This window comes from Microcebus murinus, chromosome 8, assembly GCF_040939455.1.
Source record: "Microcebus murinus isolate Inina chromosome 8, M.murinus_Inina_mat1.0, whole genome shotgun sequence".
NCBI lineage: Eukaryota > Metazoa > Chordata > Mammalia > Primates > Cheirogaleidae > Microcebus > Microcebus murinus.
Window position 1 is genome coordinate 24728323 of NC_134111.1, and position 23708 is coordinate 24752030.

The following is a 23708-nucleotide window of genomic DNA, read 5'->3' on the forward strand; positions in this document are numbered from 1 at the left end:
ACTCTTCAGATGACTTTTGAATAGTTTGCTAAGATTAAAAGTGAGGGAGGACCATTCTAGCAGAGGGAACAGGATGTGTTAAGGCACATATTGCTAAGATAATAAAGTGAGAGATGATTATCTGGAATTTTGAAAAATCAAAGTTGGCAGATGATGTAGCATTTTAAAGGCATATTAAAGAATTTACACTTTGAAGACAATGAAAATATCTTACTTGAACAAACCAAGAATTTGCCACAAAAACATAAATCCATCCAATATGCAATTAGAATGCCTATTACATTCACACTTCTGTATAAACTTGCTTGGATCTCATCTCTCATTTCTCCATTTCCCATGGTGGAAGCCCACATTCCAGATTCCTATCCCAGATTGTCAAAGTAATCTTTTATCTATTAAAAAGTGATTTTCTTAAAAAGAACCCTAGGCCAATTAATCCAGTGATCCAGTACCAAGCCTCCCTGGCTATTTACCTCACCTTCTGGATTTATTTCTAAATTCTGACACTTTCAATTAAATGATTTGGGCTAATCACTTGAATTCTCCAAACTATAACATCCACCTCAGCAGAATGGAGATAACACCAGGGCTCCCAGTTACTGTATCTCACCAACATCTGCTGTCACTGTGCCAGGCCCTTCACTTGTGGTACAGTCATGCAAATTACCTAGGTAGCCTGTTGCAACCTGACTGATCTATTTAAGGATCTAATCTTTGTAATGATGCCACACAATCTCACCAGATCCATTGACCACTAAGCCACATTCTGTAAGACTCCCTGCTGCTTCCAAAGAAGTAGATTCATTTGTTTGGAGAGACAAAACACAGACACATTTAAAAACAGGTAGCCAAAGATAAAAGGCAGCATATAAGAAACATAAATTTAAAAGTTTGAACTAAAAAAAATAAGTAAAATAGATTTTGGAAAAAAATATATATATGTATTGTTATAAAGGAAACTGTCAAAGTTAGGATTCTAGTTAAGCCTCAAAATATATTTGGTTTCTATTACAAAAGAGAAATTACAGTTTCTTTTTGTTTGGAAAATGTAATAAAATATTTTTAAAAAATCATGCTTGGAGAAAATTATAACTATTATTTTGAATAATTGAAATAATAGTGTTAAATATATTAGAAATGTTTAATAAAAAAAGATACAGAATTTAACAGAGACAAATTTTGTCAAATTTATTACTCTATACAAGGCTAGAAACAATAGATGTTATCTTATTTTCAGTGCTGAAAAAGTAGACTTTTCAAAATGTACTAGCAATAGTAGTATATAAAACCTCCAAATTGATTAAAAAATAGAAGTAAAGAAAATTTGATTACTAACAAAATAAAAAGAAACCAAAGAAATATGCTTTAAAAAAAGATGTTTGAAATAAGAACAAATGGACCTACTGGCATCATAAAAGTGAATGCAAGAAACACCCCAATTAAAATACATTGATTCTGAGACTGAGTTTTTAACATTTATCTGTTTGTTGCTTTTTTCAAATATTTTGGTTCAAAAATATTTATAGAATATCTTTTATGTAGTAAATAATGTGTGAGGACCTGAGGATGTAATACTAATAGTTAATAAGACATCTGTGATTCTTTCTTTCAATGAAAATAAAGAAATATCCCCATGATAAAAGAAATAGTGAGGGAAATACCAACCTAAATAAATTAAAAGGAACAGTACTTATAACAGGAACAATTGAATTCTATCATATGAATTAATACAGAAAGGATATATTGTATTGCTAAAAGTTAGGTAATATTAACCATTACCCCTGTATATCTTTCAATATAAATTTTAAAATGTAAGAACATGCAAAACAATAATAAAATAAGACATATTAAAACACTTCAAACAAAGAGTTGATGGCTTGATATAATACAATCTCAAATTAAATTGTAAGATAATTTCTCCATTTGGAATTTGACCAAATGACTTTAATACTAAGTTAGAAAAAATAAATACATGATGATTGTGCAAATATATTCAGTAAGAGTAACAGGAGGATAGTGACATTTGCTCTAGAAAATAATACAGGAAAATACAACACTATACAAATTAAAGAATAATCTAATGATGTAGAAATAGGTGGAAAGACCAATTAAACAGACTAGAAATTCTAGATGCTGCTTCACATTGAAGAATTCAATATACTGTAAAGGGAACATTTCAATACATTGTGCAAAAGATACTCAAACAATTTACTAATTATTGACAGAATTTTTCACATAAATATTGACATATTCTCTCTTTTAAATGGCCACATGTTAAAACATGATATTAAAATGCCTGTGTCAAAAAGAAATCAGCAAAGTGCACAGAGTCAGGTGCAAAGATCAACCACAATAGGACAGACTTTGTAGAATGCCTTGCAAAGAAATTCCAAAGCCAGGTTTAGGGATTTCTTAAATCTATTAAAGGCAGAAAGCAAATTGGATAATCATTGGAATCATATATGGCCACTCTCCAAAAACTGCATTAAGGGGTGTAAAGAAGTCGGCAGGAAGACTAAATTACTGTCTTTTGCCTAACTCATTATTGGGAAGGCCTTAGGAATATCCCAACTGTTGGCTAAATATGTAACTTGTAGTTCCAATTAGCTACTCAGTCCAAAGGCTGGCAGATTGCAGGCATTTGATCAACTCTAAATAACCCAGAACTTGGGAACTACAGAACTGATCAATTTTCATTTCAGTTTTGGAATTTACTGAGTAGAATCCGTAAACAACTGGAGACAAAGTGAGAAGGTTTTTATATGAGGAACTATTATTATCTGATTTCAGTTTTTGGAAGAATAAGCATACACGAAATAGAGAATTTAATGTAATTCCTGTCGTAACTTTTTCTTCAAAAGGTCTTTAAAACATTTTGATTCAAAGGCCCTAACAATGTCAAGGCAAGACTTTAAGTGGAGCCCATCTTCCTCTAGGAATAGAATAGCAATGGTAAAAATATATATTTGATAAATAATATCATTCTCTGCATGAAAAACCCTTCCAGAATCAAGTTTTCAGGTTACATATAAAAGTTTAGATAGTTTCATGTCCACTGTGCAGATAAACTATAAGAGGGGGGGTGTCTTCAAAACTGTGCAACTAAAAAGCGAATGAGAAATCTATTTTATTATGAGAAGAGCAAGGTCACTGAATGGAAGAAACAAAGCAATGATTGAAGACTAATGGGCTCCAATCTTTCATTCTTGACCCTGAAATTTACCTGAGAAACACCAGTGATAGAAGAAAGCACCCTAATAGGAGCCAAGAAATCTGTTTTCTTATTACAGATCTGTGAGTAGGATGTTAGACAAATAATTGAAAATTTTTGAACTCCAGTTTTTTTATCTGAAAACTGGATAATAATATCTATTTCATTGAGTTATTGGTATAGTTACATGAGATATGAGCACACACAGTAGAGTACTTGACACATGACTGAATTCTGGGCCAGAAATATTTCTTGAATCCAGTCACTAGACACATCAAACCACTCTACCAATTTAACCAAAAACACAAAAATAGGAGAGTCCTCAGGATTATAGTCACAAATATGGAAAGATAATTTAGATCTCATAAAAGTTATAAAAGAATGTATTATAGCTCTATCAGACATTAAAAATAAAAGATACTAATAACTGTCTAGATGGGCTATGGTTTTCAAACATGTTTGCACATGAATATTGCCAATAAACTTTCATGAAATACAGATGCTATTGACCCAGAGTTTCTAAAATCATTGTTCTAGAGTAGAGCAGGAATATTGTGTGTGTGTGTGTGTGTGCTGTCTGTGTAATTCTAACGTGTACCTTGCTTGAGAACACTGAATGAGAGTAGGAAGATACAAACTGCAATATAGTATGAAAAAGGGGAGGCGGATGGCAAAATATTCAGTTGGGAAAGATGTAGGAAGATGGAAGAAGTAGGATGCAATTTGGATAAGTAGGAAGAATTTTGAAGTGCAACTGCAAGTATCTCTCTTTAAATAAAAATTGTGGAAGCGGATGGGGAAAGGAACAGGAAGCAGAGAACATAGCTGACAGTAGTTATTACTTTCTAAAATGAGTTACTTCATGAAGCTCATTGCCCCAAGGAATGGTTTAAAAAAAAAAGATTCAACATAAATTTATATCTGCCAGATTAAAATTAGACCAGTACGTGTTCTAGAAAATTCACAATCATGCAAAACCTTTTATTCAGTATATCCTGCTTAATGCTCCAGAATGGATGGGACCTGGGAAGAGAGCCTGGGTGACTCTCACCATTTCAGTCCCTAAGAATTGGAGGAGGACGCCCTTGATAACCATTGCTGGTTCTGTGAAAAGGCACCAGAGGCTGATTACGATGAGCCATTTTACCTCATTCTGCCCTTATAGAGATTATCCTCTGGCTCCAGGAGGTCGCTACTGTTTACAGAACCAGATGCTAGGGTGCTTCTGCCTTTATGAATTCTAGTAAGCCACAGTTTCGTTTAAAAAGCTGTTTTTTCCTCAATGTACAAAGCGGGAGTGTTTTTTCCAGCATGCTCACAGCGGGGCCACCTTATTTGAAGTTGTACTTCAGCATTTCCTTGACATGTTCTGGTTTGCACTTTTTTGCACCTAGTTTATCCTCTTCAGTTTCACATATAAAACCTGCTAAGGAAGTTGCTCAGCTACCATTTATGTCTTACACATGCCTAGTCCAAGCGCATGCATGATATTAAGATGGGTATTATGTCCATGCTAACAGAATGGGTAGTTGCCACAATGTTTCTGGAAGCCCAATGACAGGTGCGTGTCTCATCTTTATAGGAGGTAAGATGCAAAAGCTTTTAGAGTCACTGAATCATTTTAAAATTGGAAGGTTCCCTAGGGACTTTCTCTTGGAACTCTTTATTTTACCAAGAAGACATATAAATATCCAAAAACTTTATGGGAATCTTCCAAGTTTACATAGCTGGTTAGTAGCAGAACTGACACTAGATCCTGTGCTAATATTCCAAATCCAGCACCACATTACTGCTACACCACTTTACTTTCCCACTGGCAAATGCACAAGAGAAAATTAAAGAAAGTTGTTAAAGTAAAATGTCTTTTCTTATTAAGCATTAAAATCTGCTAGCAAGGGCAATGTCCGAACACCAGTATTTAATATAGCTTGAGGTTTTCAAGAGAACTTCCTACACATAAGAATGTGTGGCAAGTTGACTGACGGGGTTATTACAGCGAGGAGACATCCCTAACAAGAACTAGATTTAAATAGAGTATATGGCAATTATGATGTGTCAGTGGCTAATGAGGCATTCTCTATTCTAGAGAAGGATCAATTCTGGGAGTCTTTAGTAACACTGATAAAGCTGTATGTTCACACCAAAACTTGATATAACTTGTTCTGTAATTGGCAAAGTTAGGCTGGTAAAATATCTATCCTATCACATCTATGGCTTTTCAGTGAACTCTTAATTTGGTTAGGCTTCGTGGGTCAGTCTTTGGATTAACAGAGTAAATCAGTCTTATCTTATCTGCAGTGCACCCTATATAATTTGCTGGCCAAAGAAGGGCTTCAGAAATATTAGCAATCATCAAGACAGCTTCAAAGAAAGATGGCAGCTATGACATCAATGTGATTATTGTTGGCATATAGTTTTGATGTCAGTATAAAGATATTTGTCCTGACAGTGATAACCTCATGGACCTGTCAGATTTTCCAAAAGTGCCCATCTCTATGACCTCACATTAACTTCTCAACTTTTTTCAATATGATTTATATTCCTACCAATCCACTAAAATTGCTTTCATTGAAATCACCAATAGCTTTCCAGTTTTCAAATCCAAACAGCATATTTAATTCAATCTCTCTGGAATATTTTTGATCTGTTCTTCCTTGAAATATTTTGCTTCCTTGACTTCTACAAAATTCTCTTCATTATTTCCTTAATTCAATAACAGCTTTTTCGTTCCTAGATTATCTTTCTCCATCCACCATGTATACTTTGTGCTCACAGAAGATTATAGTCAATTTTTTTTCCTTTTATCCCTTTTTACTTTAGTTATGCTCCCTAGTTTGTTAATTCCACATTCATGAGCTTGGACATTTCTGAAGATTCCATATAGTCTAAATACAATATAATTGTCTCTCTCACACTATATATAATATATATAAATATTATAAACATATTTTGTTTATATAGGAATATATTCTTGTAAACAAATTTTAGTGCAGAGATTTTTTTCTAAACTAATCCATTTTCAACTCTAGTTCTGTGTCGCCCACATTCCCTATCACGGAAAATTCCATTCACGCTGTCCTCAAGCCAGAGATCTAGAACTTTCTCAGATTTCTCCCTATCCTTCACTCCACATTTAGTGAATCAAATAGGTAACCAATATTTGCTCATTCTCTGTCATAAATGAAATTTGTACATATCCTTTACACCTGTGGTTCTGAACCTCTGGGCTGGAGATTGGTACTGGTCCATGTCCATGGCCTCTTAGGAACGGGGCTACACAGCAGGAGGTAAGCAGCAAGGAGCGAAGGAAGCTTCATCTGCATTTACAGCTGCTCCCAATCCCTTGCATCACCATATAAGCCCCGCCTCCTGTCAGATCAGCAGGGGCATGAGATTCTCATAAGACAGTAAACTCTACTACTGTAAACTGCACATGCGAAGGATCTAGGTTGCATTCTCCTTGTGAGAATCTAATGCCTGATGATCTGAGGTAGAGCTGAGGTGGTCAGGCTAGTGCTGGGGAGTGGCTGGGCTGCAAATGTAGATTATCACTGGCAGAGAGGTTTGACTGCACAAAATAACTATAATGTGCTTGAATCATCCCCAAGTCACACCCACCTCCCTGTCTATAAAAAAAATTGTTTTCCATGAAACAAGTCCTTGGTACCAAAACGGTTGGGGACCACTGCTTTGTACTCCATGGTCACAGCTACCATCTCATTTCAAGTACGCATCACTGCTCACCTAGACCCTAAAATAACCTCTTACCTGTGTTATTTTCCAGCTTAGTCCTTTCAGGTTGGTCTTCTACATTACTGCCAGCATAGTCTTTCATTTTATAAGGCAGACTGAAGGAGATGCTAAGGCTCAAATCCCAGTGTCATATTTACTCACTGTGTGCCCTAAAGAAGTCACTTACATCCTTTTGGACACACTTTTCTCATCTGCAAATGGAAACAATAGTATCTACTAAAATTATTGATAAATATATTCCTTGACTTCTTGAGCCAGAAAAAAAAGTAAGGATCATCTCATTTACCACTCAATGTATGGGTAAGGAAAGAGTCAAGCACCCTTTGTTTGACCAAAGTCACAGAATGATTTAATAAAAAATAGAAATTAGTTGGCAATTTCCTGGCTCTTGATCCAATGTTCTTTCAATATGATACCTTTAAATGGTATCATATACCTTGTGTCATGCTATTAAAAATATACTGAAGAGCATATTCTCAATATCCCATGATAGACATTATAAATATTGATTATTGAACAATATCCTTACAAGACAGTTCTTTGAATCACACTAAACTGGCATATATCTTAGTCCATCAACTTTTGTTTTATTCCTATGTTTATCTCTTGTTCAATAGACTCCAAAATGTTAGGCATATCTTTTGCCCAGTGGACTGGGTAAAAACAAACTCTGGACAAGGATTTCTGCCTAATGAGTGAAGCATGCCTGAGGCATGCAAAGAGAGGGTCTAGGGGTATATCACCCTGCCACTGGCTGTTTTAGAGTAAGATGCACTTTCTCCCTATGTTCCTAAGGCTAGAACAAACAAGGTCATTTGACAACGGGTTGTCTTTAGGTTTTATTGTATTTTATCTATCAGGGACAATCAACATATAGAAATTCAATCTTCATTGCATTTACAAACAAGCAAGCAAAACCCACCATCAAAAACAAACAGTAGGGCATAGGTTCAGGGAAAATGCAGATGTAAAAAGTAATTCACCTGGAGTTTTCGCTGAATCTCTCTACCTTCTTGAGTGGTTGTTTCCTGATAATGAAATTCCCTTTCCTCCCAATAAACATGCACTTCTTATTGTATTACTTTGAGCCAAAACGGCTAGCATACAGTTTATCCCCATAGACTCAGTGGAAATTTAGCTTCAAAGATTGCAAAGGTATAAAAAAAATGTTAAAATTCCTCCTCTTAATCCTCACCATCATCATCACCTTTATTACCCTCATCGTTATTATCACTGTCATTGCCATTGTTATATACTATTAACATTTACTGAATGCTCAGTATGGGTCTGACTTTGAGCTAAGTACTTTATATGCATTTACATAAATAACTCTTTAATGTAGATAGTATGCTGATCTTCATTTTACAAATTAAAGAAAAGAAAACTAAAGCAGGTCTGATATCACGTGTGTGGACATATAGTTAGTAAATAGTGGATCAAACTCTTAATTGCTACGACTTCATTGTTTCTGTCCCCTGGCTCCATATGGAATATTAAAATGTTTGGCTATTATTCTGGAAAAATAACAGACAATTTTCAGAGGGAATTTATCTTAGGAAAATAATTTTTAATACTGTATGCAGGAAGATGTGCATTAGAGTAGAATTCAAAACATAAAACATTTTTAAAATGAAAGGGAATATATTCTGCCTGCTCTTTCTTTTTGTTATATCTGTTACTATTAAAATGTAGTTTTGCAATCAATACTTAGAAAAATTTGATAGTTGGATTATAACAAGAGATAAACATGTTAAAAAATTTCCCAAAAAAAGTGACATTTCTAAAGGAGATATTTTCTTAGCAGTACCAACTCTTTCATCTTTTTTCACAGAAATGAAGAAAATTGTACTGTCTTATTTAATTTAAAGTTATCTTTTGTTTTGTTCTAGTATCTCTGTTTTTAAATATTCTTGGTTCAAAGATTAAAACACTTCACTTTATTTCACAAAGATGGTGGAATTCAAGGTGACTTCAAAGTTTATAGGAGAATTGGAGTTTCTGAAATAATAATTTCTTTCATTTCTGATTTTCATACACATATCAAGGATGTTGTGTGAAAATGTTTTCTTGTAAATTGACCATTAATTTGAGAATGCTTTTTCTAGTAGGTAAAAAAGAAAAAAAATACGGTTGAAAAAGTGGTCTGACAGCTCTTTTAAGATGCAAATCCATAGATGTCTGTAAGTTTAAAGAGTGTATCATTTGCTAAAAGTTTCTTCCTGAAAGGAATCCTCAGATATTTACAAGTGATATATCTTCCCAAATTATTCCATTTACCTATATACACCTTTGGACTGAATTGTTCCTTTAAAAGCTCAGAATAGATGTATTAGAGAGGAAGGCAATAGGACATCCTGTGTGTCAATAACAATGGGGAAACTGAGAACTGGAGATTGTGGAACACCATGCTGACTGACAACAGAACCCAGATCCAAAGTAAGTCACCTCAGCAGGTACTAAAATTTTCAGGTCATAAATTTTCCTTCCAAGGACATTTGCATCTCCATGTCCTGCCATTGGTTGCATTCATTAAACAAATTATTAAGCCTAATATAGAAAACCAAAAATCAGTCAAATTGTTTGAGTTTTCTCATATGGCTTTTTAAACAGTATTAAGTAAACTTAGTCAAGGCTGCAAATGATATTTGAACATCATTATTTTCTTGTATTATGAGTTTTACCATATCCTATGTACTTAAGTTTTCAAAAATTTTTCATAGTGGTTTTATTGACATATAATTCACATACCATAAAATTCATCAGTTCAAAGTGTACAGTTGAGTGTTTTGGAAGTGAAGTGTACCTTCACAGGTTTGTGCAATTATTAGCAAGCACTATCTAATTTTAGGATGTTTTCATCAACTCAAATAGAAACTCCATTCCTATTAGCTCTCACTCCCTGTTTCCCCTACCACTGGTCCCTGGTCACCACTAATCCACTGTGTATTCCTATGGATTTGACTATTTCAGACATTTCATGTAAAGGGAATCATATAATATGTGGCTTTTTGTGACTGGCTGTTTAACTGAGCATAATATTTTCAAGGTCCATCCTCATTTTAACATCGGCCAGTGGCCTCATTCCTTTTTATTGCCAAATAGCATTAGACTTTATGTATATACTACATTTTGTTTACCCCTCACTAGTTGAACATTTGGCATGTCTCTAATTTTTGGCTATTATGTATAATTCTGCTATGAACATCTATTTACAGTTTTTTGTGTAAACATATGTTTTTAATTCTCTTGGGTACACACACAGTAATGGAATTTCTAGGTCATATGCTAACTCTATATTTGACTTTTTAAGGAACTACCAAGCTGTTTGACTTTTTAAGTGATTGCTCCCATTTTACAACCTTACCAGCAATGCACGAGGAAGCCAATTTCTCCACATAATCATTAAAAATTGTTTTGTCCTGTATTTTTTATTTTAGCCATCTTAGTAGGTAAGAAGCAATATCATACTATAGTTTTGGTTTGCATTTTCCTAATGACTGATGATGTTGAGTATATTTCCTTATGCTTAGTGGCCATTGATTTGTATATTTTCATTAATAGGTCTTATTCAAATCATGTACACTATTGGTTTATAATTGTCTTTTTGTTGTAAAATTTTAAGAGCCACCAAAAATATTTTAGATATAAGACTTTCATCACTTACAGTATCAGCAAATATATGCTCCCAATTTCTGGGTTGTCTTTTCATTTTCTTGTGTTTCATTTGATGCACGAAGGTTTGTAAATTTGATGAAATCCAATATATGTTTTTTTTTTCTTTAGTCACCTGTGCTTTTAGTGTTCAACCTAAGAAATCATTGCCCAATCCAAGGTGATGAGTATTTTATCTTCTGTTTTTGTCTAAGAATTTCATAAATTTTATTTCTTACATTTAGGTTGATGATCAATTCTGATTTAATTTGCATATGCAGTAAGGTAGAAGCCCAACTCCATTCTTTTCAGGAGGAGATTCAGTTGTTCCAGCAGCACTTGCTGAAAATGTTACTTTTACCCCATTGAATCATGTTAGCACCCATGTCAAAAATTCATTGATCATAAATGTAAGGGTTTGTTTATAACAATTCTATTCCATTTATCCATATGTCTATTATGCCAGTACCACATTGTCTTTATTACGAAAGTTGTAATAATATATGAAATTGGTGTGAATCCTGCAGTTATATTCTTTTTCAAGATTGTTTTGGCTATTCTGTGTTTCTCAAATTTATAGATCAGGTGGTCCATTTGCTCAAAAAAGACAGCTGAAATTTTTATACAGGTTGAATTGAATCTCTGTATTAGTTTGAGGAGTTATTACTATTTTACCAATATGAAGCCTTCTAATCTATAAACGTAGTATGTCTCCTAATTTATTTAGGTATTTAAAAAAAATTTTTAACAATGTTTTATAGTTTTCAGCATGCAAACCGGAGCTTTTGTTAAATTTATTTCCAGGTATTTCATTTTATTTTCTTCTTTTGGATGCTATTGTTTATTGCAAGTGAATATAAATACAATTGATTTTTGTATATTGTTCTTATAGCCTGCACACTTTCTGAGCAAGTTTATCAGTTCTAATAGATATTTTGTGGATTCATCAGGATTTTCCATATACAAGATCATGTCATCTTTAAAAGGGATAGTATTACTTCCCTTTTAACAGCATTATACATAATAGCCAAAAATTAGAGACTTGCCAAATGTTCAACTAGTGAGGGGTAAACAAAATGTAGTATATACATAAAGTCTAATGTTATTTGGCAATAAAAAGGAATGAGGCCACTGACTGATGTTAAAATGAGGATGGACCTTGAAAATATTATGCTCAGTTAAACAGTCAGTCACAAAAAGCCACATATTATATGATTCCCTTTACATGAAATGTCTGAAATAGTCAAATCCATAGGAATACACAGTGGATTAGTGGTGACCAGGGACCAGTGGTAGGGGAAACAGGGAGTGAGAGCTAATAGGAATGGAGTTTCTATTTGAGTTGATGAAAACGTCCTGAAATTAGATAGTACTTGCTAATAATTGCACAAACCTGTGAAGGTACACTTCTTTCCTTTCCAATCTAAATGCATTTTTCTTTCTTTCTTTTTTCTTCCCTTATTATTCTGGATGGTACCTCCAGTACAATGTCAAATAGAACAATCAGTTAGTGTTACTGAGTATCCTTTATATGTGATTAGTTGGAGCTCTTTTACTGCTTCCAAAATTATTTCTTCGTGTTTTGAGAGTTTAGTTATGCGATGACTAGGTGTGCATGTATTCCTTTGAATTTATCCTAATTGGACTTCGTTGAACTTCCTATATGTGTAGATTAGTTTTCTTCATCAAATATGAGAAATTTTAAGCCAATATTTTTTCAAATATTCTTTCTACTCCTTTCTTGCTTCCCTTTCTGAAATTTTTATTATAAATATAATGTTATGCTTGGTGATGTCTGCAGGTATCTTAGACTCTGTTCATTTTTTCTTCATGAATTTTTCTTTCTCTTCCTCAGACTACATAATCTCCATTGAACTATCTTCATGTTCAATGATTTCTTCTTCTTACAGCTTAAATCTATATTTAATCCCACTGTTATTTTTTATTTCAATAATTTTATCTTTAAACTCCAGAATTTCTATATGCTTTTAAAAGATAATGTCTCTCCCTTTATTCTATACTTAGTGAAGCTTCATTTGATATTATTCTTTAATCCTTTAGACATGATTTTCTTAAGTTTTTGGACTTGTTTACAGTAGCTGTTTGAAAGTCTGTCTAATTAATCTAATGGTTGGGTTTTATCAGGAACCAGTTTCTATCAACTGGTTTTATATCTGTGCATGGGCTATATGTTCCTATTTTTTATGTCTGGTATATTTTTGTTGTTGTGTAAACTGGACATTTTAAATATTATAATTTTGCAACTCTGAAAATGTAATTAGAGTTCCCACTCTCTCCTGGGTCATTATTGTGGCTAATTGCTGTTGGTTGTGATTGTCATGATTTTTTTTTTTTTTTTTTTTTGGGTTTGTGACTTCCCTGGCCTATTCTGTAAAGTTTATATTCTTTGTCATATGAACTCATTGGAGTCTTTTTTCTAGTATGTTAGTGCTCAGATGGGGACTGGACAGAGATTTCCTTAAATGCCTTGAACCAGTATGTCGTCCAGCCTTTACAAGGTGCTCTGTGGATGTGTTGGTGTATGCTTTCAATGCTCCTGTAGACAGTATAAAATACAAGTGTACTTTCAGCCTTTATTTCCACTTGTACAGAACCTCAAATTACAGGGATGAGAGATTAGGTCCTTCTCAGGTCTTTTCTTCTAGATCCCCAGGAAAATGTTGAAGTTTTTCAAAGCCCAATGTGGACATCTAATTCTCTAACTTTTTATTTTAAGTTTTTTTGGTTAGCTTTTTGTTTGCCCCAACTATCATCACCACCACTTCAGGGAGCTTTGATGTTAAAAGATTGTAGCTTTTGGTTGTGACAGATGTCTCAGGCAAAAGACTGTTGACAATGAGTGAGCACTGAGTCAGGTCAAAGACAGTCAGACCCCTAAGTGGGGGAACCCACAAAAATGCCAGACAGGTCAAATAATGACTGTTCTTTTGGAACAGGGCTTTTTGTGGAGCTTCATATGAGAAACATAAAATGGAATCCTTTCCTCATAGCAACCGAAATTTTATATTCAAATGGATTAAAGTCTTACATGTCAAAAAATTTTAAAGTTGGGAAGGTTTTTAAAATATAAATCAAAAAAGATCTAATTATAAGTTATTAGAAAAGAATTTGTTGATATTAAATTTTAAAAACTTTCATCAAAATACACCCCAAAAGAATGAAAAGATAAGTTACAAACTGTGAAAATATATTTCAACTTATATAATTGATAAAGGATTGGTATAAAGAAATACCTTGAGAGAAACGAGCTAGAATAATACACAAAAATGAGTACCATAAAGTGAAAAAAGTAATACATTCCCTAAAATATTATATAGAACAAAAATGCCTTAATAATATAGTAAAAATAATTAGAATCATTTTAGAAATGAATAAAGCATAGATGGGAAAACCAGGGGATAATTAACTAGGGATTCACAAGGTGGAATGTGATGGGATTGGATTATGGACCACATAAGTACATGTAAATAGTTTTTCAAGGTCCAGACTTTATGTGGGATGGAGAATTTATAAGTGCTTATTGTGTTACAACAAATTAATAGACAAACATATAGATAAGGACAATTATCAGAGTATGTACAAAAGCAAAGATTACAATCAATTTAGTACTTTGCACCTGAAACCCATAAGAATATTAGGAAAAAATGAAATGAAAAATATAGCATTACATATGCCTGGTAAAATTTAAATATAATCCAAGCAATAATAGAAATATAATAGTTGAACTGCAAAGTAATAACAGAGGAAATAATGATGAAATGCCCAGAGAAAGGATGACAGAGGAGAGAAAAGAAACAAAGTAAATCCTTGCTTAGTCTCAAGCAACAAGTCAAGTGTGATAGTAGAAATGAATCTAAATAATAAATAATAACCCAAAAGGCTAATGTATTACACTCACTTATTCAAGGCTAGAGAGGGTATAAGTTTTGTCATATACAATCTGGGGAAACAAACTAAGAATTTAAAAAACAGAAAAAGTTATACTAAAAATACTAATTAGAAAATATCTGGTGCAGTGATAATATCAAACACAATAGAAATTAAAGAAATAACATTAATAGGAATAATAAAAGGATATTATATGAGGATAAAGGGAATACTTCCCTAAGAATATAAAGCAATGCTATGATTGCATATAACTTACAATATAGCCTCAAAATATATAAAGCAGATATGATAGAAAGATAAAATAGATGAAAAGATATTTCATCTATCAGTATGTAAGTACTGACTTACATACTGATAGATGAAATACATTAAAAATGATCAAGGACATAGAAGATGTGAAAAACAATAAAAACAACCTTGTGTAATAGACACATAGATGCTTGTATGAAAAGCAAGTGCCCTGGCCCCCTGAAAATAAATGATGTGAGATTAATAGTTTAATAGAAGAAAAAACATTCAAATTTATTTAATGTGTACACGTAGGAGCCTTCAGAATGAAGACTCAAAGATACAGGAGATTTTTCTATTTTCTATTTTTAGGTTCAACACAGTATGGCCAGTTGTGTAGAAATATACTGGGCAAAAAGGATATCATCTAATGTTAATAGACCAAGTGGGGAAACCCCATCTGTCTGTCTAGAAGATTCTCCTTGACCTCTCTGAGCAGCATCCTTCCCTCTGAGTGTGGGGCAGGGCCCTCTCTGGAATGGGAGCCTTAAGACCTATAGTCAAACAAGGTAGGTCAGCTAATTTATTTACAGCCTGTTTTTATGCAGCATTAATTTAGGTTTTATGATTGGCTTTTAAGAAAAAAAATTTAGGTTTTATGATTGGCTTTTTGACTTTTTTAATCTGTGTTGGAGAAGAGGGATTCTAGTTTCTATGGCTATCTTTAGGGAATAATGAGAGTAAGAGACAGGAGGACAGGACAAGTTTAGAGAAAAACTTTTGCTTCTGAGGCCTTCATTTTGGAGTACTGATTTCTGAACCCCATTACTTGCATTCATTTTTACTGAATAAAGTTTTTTTCTTAAAAAAAAAAAGCATAGATAATTTTTTTTAAATAACCAGGCCATAAAGCATCTCTCAATAAAGTACATGTTTTTGGACCTTAATGAAATAAAATTAGCAGTTAAGTCCATCTAGTAGGGTATGTTTCGAACCTTAAAAAAAGAAGAAAAACTTTTTTATAATTTATTAAATAGATAAGAAATTAAGAATGGAGTTATAAAATATTTGTATTTGAAATACAATAAAAGCAAAATTTATCAAAGCTTGTGACTTATAGGTAATACAGGATACCGAAAGCCTTAAATATGTGCATTAAAATCGATAAGAAAATAATTAAATGAATTAAGCATTCAACTCAAAAAGCTAGAAACCAGCAAAAGCATTACCTGCAAGGAAACACAAGGAAGGAAAGAAATAAATAAAAGCAAAAATTAAAAATTAGAAAGCAACAACAAAAAAATCCAGGTGATCAACTGAATAGCAAAAACAGAAATTAGTTCTTTGAAAAGACTGCATAAGAAAAAAGAAACTGTATGTTTTTTAAATATTAGAAACCAGAGGAAGACATAATGACAGACAAAGTTTGTAAAATATCTTAAGCACTTAATAATTATAACTCAGTAATAATATTTGAATACTTACAATGAATGGATAATCATTCAAGGCAAAAAAACACAAATTATCAAAAATTGATATAAGAAAAAGAGAAAACCTGAATATAATAATAATAAAGTAAATTATAGTGGTAGTCACACATTTTGCAAAAGAGGAAGCATGCCATTCTGTAAGATTTTTTTGTCCCTAAACAAGTGATGATGAGTTCCTATCTTATATAAAATGTCTCAAAGAAAACAATAAATAGGAAAACTAGCTCATTTTATTATTCTAGTATACCATATTATCATTGGGCAGAGGTGATTTAAGACCAAGATGTCGGTAGCTCTTACTTATCAACACTCATATACAAATCTTAAATGAGATAAAACATTACAAATCAATGCAGCACAGGGTTGGGGACGGAGAAAGAGGAGAGAGACAAAAAGAAAGATTAATGAATAATGCATCTTGGGCAAGTAGAGCTTATCTCAGAATATAAAGATGATTGAATGTTAATTAAAAAATAATTGACTTTTTCCACCATGTTAAAAGATTAAAGGGGCTGGGCATAGTGGCTCATGCCTGTCACCCTAGCACTCTGGGAGGCCAAGGCAGGAGGATCACTTAAGGTCAGGAATTCCTTTGTGACCAGCCTAAGCAGGAGCAAAACCCTGCTCTTCTAAGATTAAAGAAGAAAAACTATATAACCACAAAAGTAGTTGCAGAAAACATTTGATAAATTTAATTTACCCCTATTAAAAAATCTCTAGCAAAGTATGAATAGGAAGTTTTGTTCATAACCTGATAATATATACTATACAACGGAAGAAACAAAATTGCCCTTGTTTTGGATAATGCTTTTACTAAATAGAACCTAAAAATGTCTGAAACCAATAATTTTCTATTATGAGAGAACATGCACATTTATGTAAGAGATTTTGGATATAAGATGGATATGGATATAAGAAAAATATAGACCATTCCTATACATCAGTCAGTGTTCCTTTCAAAATAGTGACAAGAACGGTAAGTTTCCCACAAAAGTATCTGAATAATGTAAAAGTTATTCACACAAAAGACATAAACAGTATTATGGACCCAAATAATATAATAGGTAAAAATATAACATATATTTTATTTGAGAAGAAGACAAACAGCCAGGTTTAGTCTTCACAAATCCTAGTCTATGAATTTGACAAAATGTAAGTTGAAACATATGACATTGGCAATATTTAACCATTTGACCTACAAAAGCTTAAATTTGGCAAAATGATTATATAACACCTATGAAATGTTAATTTACAATAAAAGACAATATAGACCTCCAAAAGAATAAAGGACAGAAAGAAGGTAGGAAGGTAGGAATGTAGTGAAGGAGGGAGGGAAGTACGAAAGGAAGGAGGTAGAGGAGGGGAGGGGAGATTTTTCTTTTCTTTTTTCTTATTTTTTTTGCCTGATATATATAAGGCCAAATAGCCAGGTTACTAGAGGGAAAAGATTAATATGGTTGACTTCATCACAATTTGAAAAATATGCTTTATAAAAAGCACAGAAATTAAAAGTAGTCTAGAGATTGGGAAATATATTTGTAGTATACCTAAAGAAGAATTCTTGTCTGGAATATATAGGAATCTTATAAATCTTTAATAATAAATACAACCAGATAAACTAGTTATCTGGCCAATATCTCAAAGAGATAAACTAAATAACCAATAAACAAGTAAAAAGATGTTCAACCTCACAGAAAAAAACAATAAGACAATGAGATAATTTTCCTCACCTATAATCATGGCAAAATTTTAAAATCATGGTAATACCAGATGTAGGGGAGAGAAAGACATGGTACAAACACTGGAGGTACACTAATCTTGTCAACATTAAGTAAATGTAAACTGTACATGTACATGCTCTATGACCAAGTCAGACTTGACAAAGGAGTCAGACTCCTTTGTCAAGAACCTTTTGAAAATCATCCCAAAGAGACACATACAAGAATTTTCATTGCAATATATAAAATTTCAAAACAACCAAAATGTCTGTCAATAGAAAATGATGGATAAATAAAATTAAATATGTTCATACAATGGAGTACTGTATGTTACTTATAAGACATATACATTAGATCTAGGTATAGTTGATTTAAAAAAATAATATTGAGTGAGGGAAATTCTTCTAAAGAATATGCACAAAATAGCTACATTCATACATATATAAAACATATTGAAAAGTAATGGGGAAATAAAAGTGTATGCAGCATTTTTTTTTTTAAGACAGAGTGTCTTTCTGTTGCCTGGGCTACTAAGGCTCAGTGGTGTCGTGATACCTCACTGCAACCTCAAACTCCTGGCCTCAAGCAATCCTCCCACCTCCACCTCAGGGAGTGCTAGGATTACAGGCTCAAGCCACCATGCCCTGCCTAGCAATATTTTTAATGGCACTGGAAGGACATACCCTGAATCTATATTAGTGGTTTACTTCAGAAAAAGAAAAGGCAACTGACTATAGAGAGTAGGAGTAATTTTAATTTTATAATATTGATATACATAAAAACTGAAGCAAATAGGACAAATGAATATTGTCAATTTTAGGTTGGTTATAAGGGTGTTTTTAGTGTGCTACATTTTTTATTTGCATTATTTAATTTTTAATCAAATTTTAAAAAGTTAAAATAAAACCTATTTATGTATATCTCATTATACATCTATGATTTCTAACCTTTGTTTTTAGCTTTTTTTTTTTTTTTCCCTGACAAAGAAAAGTCAAATATAAATGCAGGGGTCTACAGCACATCAGTTCCCCTCCCTAAATCTTGAGGGGTTGGATTAGATGATTTCTTAGGTCCTTCTTAGCAATATGATTCTATGAAATCTGCAGGAAGCAGCATATTTCTTTCATTACAAGGAGAGCCTCTTTCAAACAATTAATAATAGGTTCTTTCCTCGGGGTAAGCTCCTTTATTTTTATTATCCTCATATAATACCTGACCTGTCTGTGTATGCCAAATACTGCTGTGAAAATGAAAAGACCCTTCTAAGAGCCTAAGCATCCTTACAGGATTCATGGGTGTGGAGGTGTTTAAATATTACCAGAATTGCATTGGAATAAATAATGTTCACTTTGACTATCATAAGAAAGTAGAATTGGGCCAGGCGCGGTGGCTCACGCCTATAATCCTAGAACTCTGGGAGGCAGAGGCAGGCGGGTTGTTCGAGGTCAGGAGTTTGAAACCAGCCTGAGCAAGAGCGAGACCCCGTCTCTACTATAAATAGAAAGAAATTAAATGGCCAACTAATATATATAGAAAAAAATCAGCCGGGCATGGAGGCGCATGCCTGTAGTCTCAGCTACTCGGGAGGCTGAGGCAGCAGGATTGCTTGAGCCCAGGAGTTTGAGGTTGCTGTGAGGTAGGCTGACACCACAGTGCTCATTCAGGCCTGGGCAACAAAGCGAGACTCTGTCTCAAAAAAAAAGTAGAATTGGTTCATCAGCCCTCTAGGTAAGTATATGTATGAAAGAATGTTTAAAAATAAAGTTGAGGAACAATTCAATGAACACACGGTGAAACAAAAATAACTAATTTGGTAGATTATATAGTTTGTCTTATGAACTACCCAGATAAAATCTTGATAGATAGCTATACATATATCTCTATATAAGTATATGTATGTATATGCATATCATCTATCTATAATAAAAAATTTAAAGCAAGTTTCCTTCAAAGATTGCCAGATGTTAAGAAAGAAAATGAATAACAGCAAATGCTGATAAAGTACAAAAATTGTGAATTGCCTTACATTGCTAGTTGGAATATAAATTGGTAAACTTAATTTAGGAAAACTGGCATCATTTTAATAAAATTGAAAATATATATAGATTTTAATCCAGCAACTTCTCTTGTGCTTCTGCACCCTCCCATTGTGTGGCCTCATCTTGAATGTCAAGAGTAAGCTGGATGCCATTAGATATTAGAAAAGGCAGATGGAGTAATCAAGAAAGGGTTAAATATAACAACATCTGAGCCTCAGCAGAGGGTCATAAGTGCTTTGTTATATTATAATAGCTAATTTACTTGCATTCATCTTCTACTTCACCGACCCAGAAATTAGGTCTATTTAACAGCCATATCTTCTATACCTACAATATGGATAGTATATAATAAGTTCACAGTAATTTATATATAAAATTATGAAAAATATATTGAGAGAAGAAACACGAAGGAACATGGGCACAGTGTGGTTTCAGCTCATTGTGGCCCCCAGGGAGCAGTGCTTCTGAGGAATTAGGACAGTGGTGATGGAGGTGAGAGAAGGGATGTCTATGCCCTGAATAACTGGCCCAGCGGTGGGTCCCAAGGGATTGGTGATGCCTTCCTATAGTGTCACAAACAGGAGAGGCATCACTTAGCAGGGCTATCTCTGAGTGGCACTGGAGTAGATAAGAACAAGGAAGGCACCATGGCCTTGGACTGGATGTATAAAATGAGCACAGGAGGCAGCTCTTAGAGATGCTCAGATATAACTGCATGGGAAATTGCAGCTGCATGTGGAACCTGAATAGGTATGAAATGTCAAGTACAAGGAAAAGATTGGTTATTTAATTGTAAAATACCATATGTGATTTTATAACGGAATGATATATTCTGGATAGGTAATTTTCTTCAATAAACTAAGTCTATTTTTCAAAAAAACTCTCACTGAAATATATTAAAGATATATTGGTATTCTTTAGCATAATGTACTGCAAGTAATTTAAGCCATTTTTAATAACCCCAAAAATTCATCATAAAATAATATTTACTCTATTTTAATATTTTCATTCCCATGGGAAAATATTGAGATAGTGCCATGTCCTCTACACTAAATGGCCTGAGATGACCTAGATATGTAAGACTTTATAATTTTTGCACATTTTCTCCTTAGTTTTATGTGTCCCCATTACCTGAAAGCTACGTGTAACTTCCTCCATCTTTGGAACTATACATCAAAGACCTCCCCCCTCCTTTGAGTGTGTATCTAGTTATATTATTTGATCTGCCTAATCTGCTATGGACTGTGAAATCAAATATATCATATACTTGGTATAATTATTTCAATGGTAAGAGGAAAAAGGATCTAAATAAGGGATAAAATGACTTTTTTCAGTAATAATGATAGTACGATAGGTATATGAAAAAGCATTCAGCATCACTAATCATCAGGGAAATGCAAATGAAAACCACAATGAAATATCACCTCATATCTGCCAGGATGACTATTATTAAAAAGACAAAAAGTAACAAGTCTTGCTGAGAGTGTGAAGCAAAGGTAACCCTTATGCACTATTAGTGGGAATATAAGTTGATACAGCCATTATGAAAAATAGTATGGAGGTTCCTCAAAACATTAAAAATAGAACTACCAGATATCGTAGCAATTCCCCCCACCCCAAGGATAAACCCCAAAAGAAATGAAATCAGCACCTTGTGGAGATATCTGTATTTCCATATTCATTGCAGCATCATGTACAATAGCCAAGATATGGAAACAACCTCAGTGTCTATTGATAGATGATGAATGGTGCATGTGTGTAGATATATAATATTATATATATATATATATATATATACACATACATATAACATGGGATATTATTTTAAGGGATTGGCCTTAAGAAGGGAAATTCTGCCATTTGCCACAACATGGATAAAGCTGGAGGATATTGTATTAAGTGAAATAAACACAGGACACAGAAAGAAAAACACTGCATCATCTGACTTATAGAAAAGTTAAAAACAAAAGTCATACATACAAAGCCATGCATAGAAGCAGAAAGTAGAACGGTGGTTACCAGGGAAGGTAGTGTGTGTGGGGAAATAGAAAGATGTAGTCAAAGGATACAAAGGCATGGTTATGTAGGATGAATAAGTCTAGAGATAGAAGTTACAGCATAAGCACTATAGTTAATTATATTGTATTGTATACTGAAAATCTGCTAAGAAGGTAGATTTCATGTGCTGTTACCACACACACACAAAAGTAGCTATGTGAGGAGACAAACATGTTAATTTGCTTGACTGTAGTAATCATTTCACTATGTATGTATATTAGCACATCATGTTGTATACCATATATACACATACAATATAAAAATCATAGTAAAAATAAAAGCTAGAATTTATTGAGCAATGATTAAGTGCCAGGCTCTGTAACAAGTTCCTTACATGTATTATATAATTTAATCTATACAATAACTCTTTGAAGTAGGTCCTATTTTCCTTCTCATTTTTCAGTTGATAAAGTTGAAGCACCAAGAAGTGAAGTAACTAGGCAAACATTACATATATGATAAGTGGTAGGCTTGTATTTCAAACTTGAACAGTCTGGATCCAGTGCCTTAGATACCTTCTTTCCTTTCTATAAATAAAATATGGGAGCTGAGTATAACATCTCTTAATTTTTCTAATTATAAAGGTTTCATTTTTTTATGAATTTAAAAATGTATACTCTGATAAGAACTGCCTTTTTGAATCATTTATTAAGAGCATACATAACTGTAATATAAAGACTCCAAGGTCATAACCAATTTACACTTCTCTGGAAAGAGAAGTCACTAAGCTGTAACCATCTGCATCCTCATTTCAAGATAGTCTGAAATCTTATTGTACTCCATAATTAAACTCTGCATTGCCAGGGACACAATCTCTTAGCCTCATTCTTCTGTTTTACTGAAGGACCGGCATGACTTCTTCCTAGTGGAGTAAGGCAGCAGGTCAGATTGGTGTACCGAGGCCCAACTATGGAGCCAAAGTAGGTTTTCTATCATTGGAAGTATTAATATTTCAATTGCTGTTGAATCCCATTGTGAACCTAATGTTCTCTTTAGATGAAGATCTGCTGGACATTTTAATGCCAGATGATGATGCCAGCTCCTCCAGAAATGATGGGTGCCACTTTATGATGCTGTTAAAGAAAGACCAATTTTACATGCATCTTTGATCCCAGACACATAATATTTCCTTTTCTATTCCCAACAGCACATTCCAACTTGTTAATGTCAGAAATAAGAGTTCAAACATTGTAGGTATCAACCAGTTGAGCATAAACCAAATATTCTAAGACTTTGTGTACACAGTTGGTTTGAAAGACTATTAGCAAGATTATTGCAAGTTTTAGGTTTCTTAGGATACTAAAGATTCAATTATGAACTCTAAACACTTGAGAACAATTAATTTGCTTGGTAGTGGGATACAAAATGCAAGATTAATTTTAATTATCTAAGAAAGATCTTTATTTATACTATAATTTCTCTCTTCTAGTTATCTAAAAAAGAATGTTTTAAAAACCTAGAGTACAAAGACCCAAAGAAGACAATTTAATAACATTGATAGATACTAATTGATCTATTGATGTTATTAAATAGATGTTAAATGCTTGTGTTAATAGAAAAATAGAGTTAGACAAATAATTGTATTGGCCAATTCATTTCTGTTCTTTTATTCCATAATTTTCTTGTAGATTTATCCTCCCACATGCTTCTG

General features: G+C 33.2%; 1 long non-coding RNA gene across 1 annotated transcript in view; it reads left to right on the top strand.

Annotated features, from left to right (window-relative positions):
- The window catches only part of LOC105859097 (uncharacterized), an 80360-nt gene that overhangs the window by 4021 nt on the left and 52631 nt on the right, over positions 1–23708 (top strand). The window contains exon 2 of the long non-coding RNA XR_012920493.1: positions 15125–15321. This is a non-coding gene — a long non-coding RNA (uncharacterized LOC105859097). The remainder of the gene's footprint in view (positions 1–15124; positions 15322–23708) is intronic.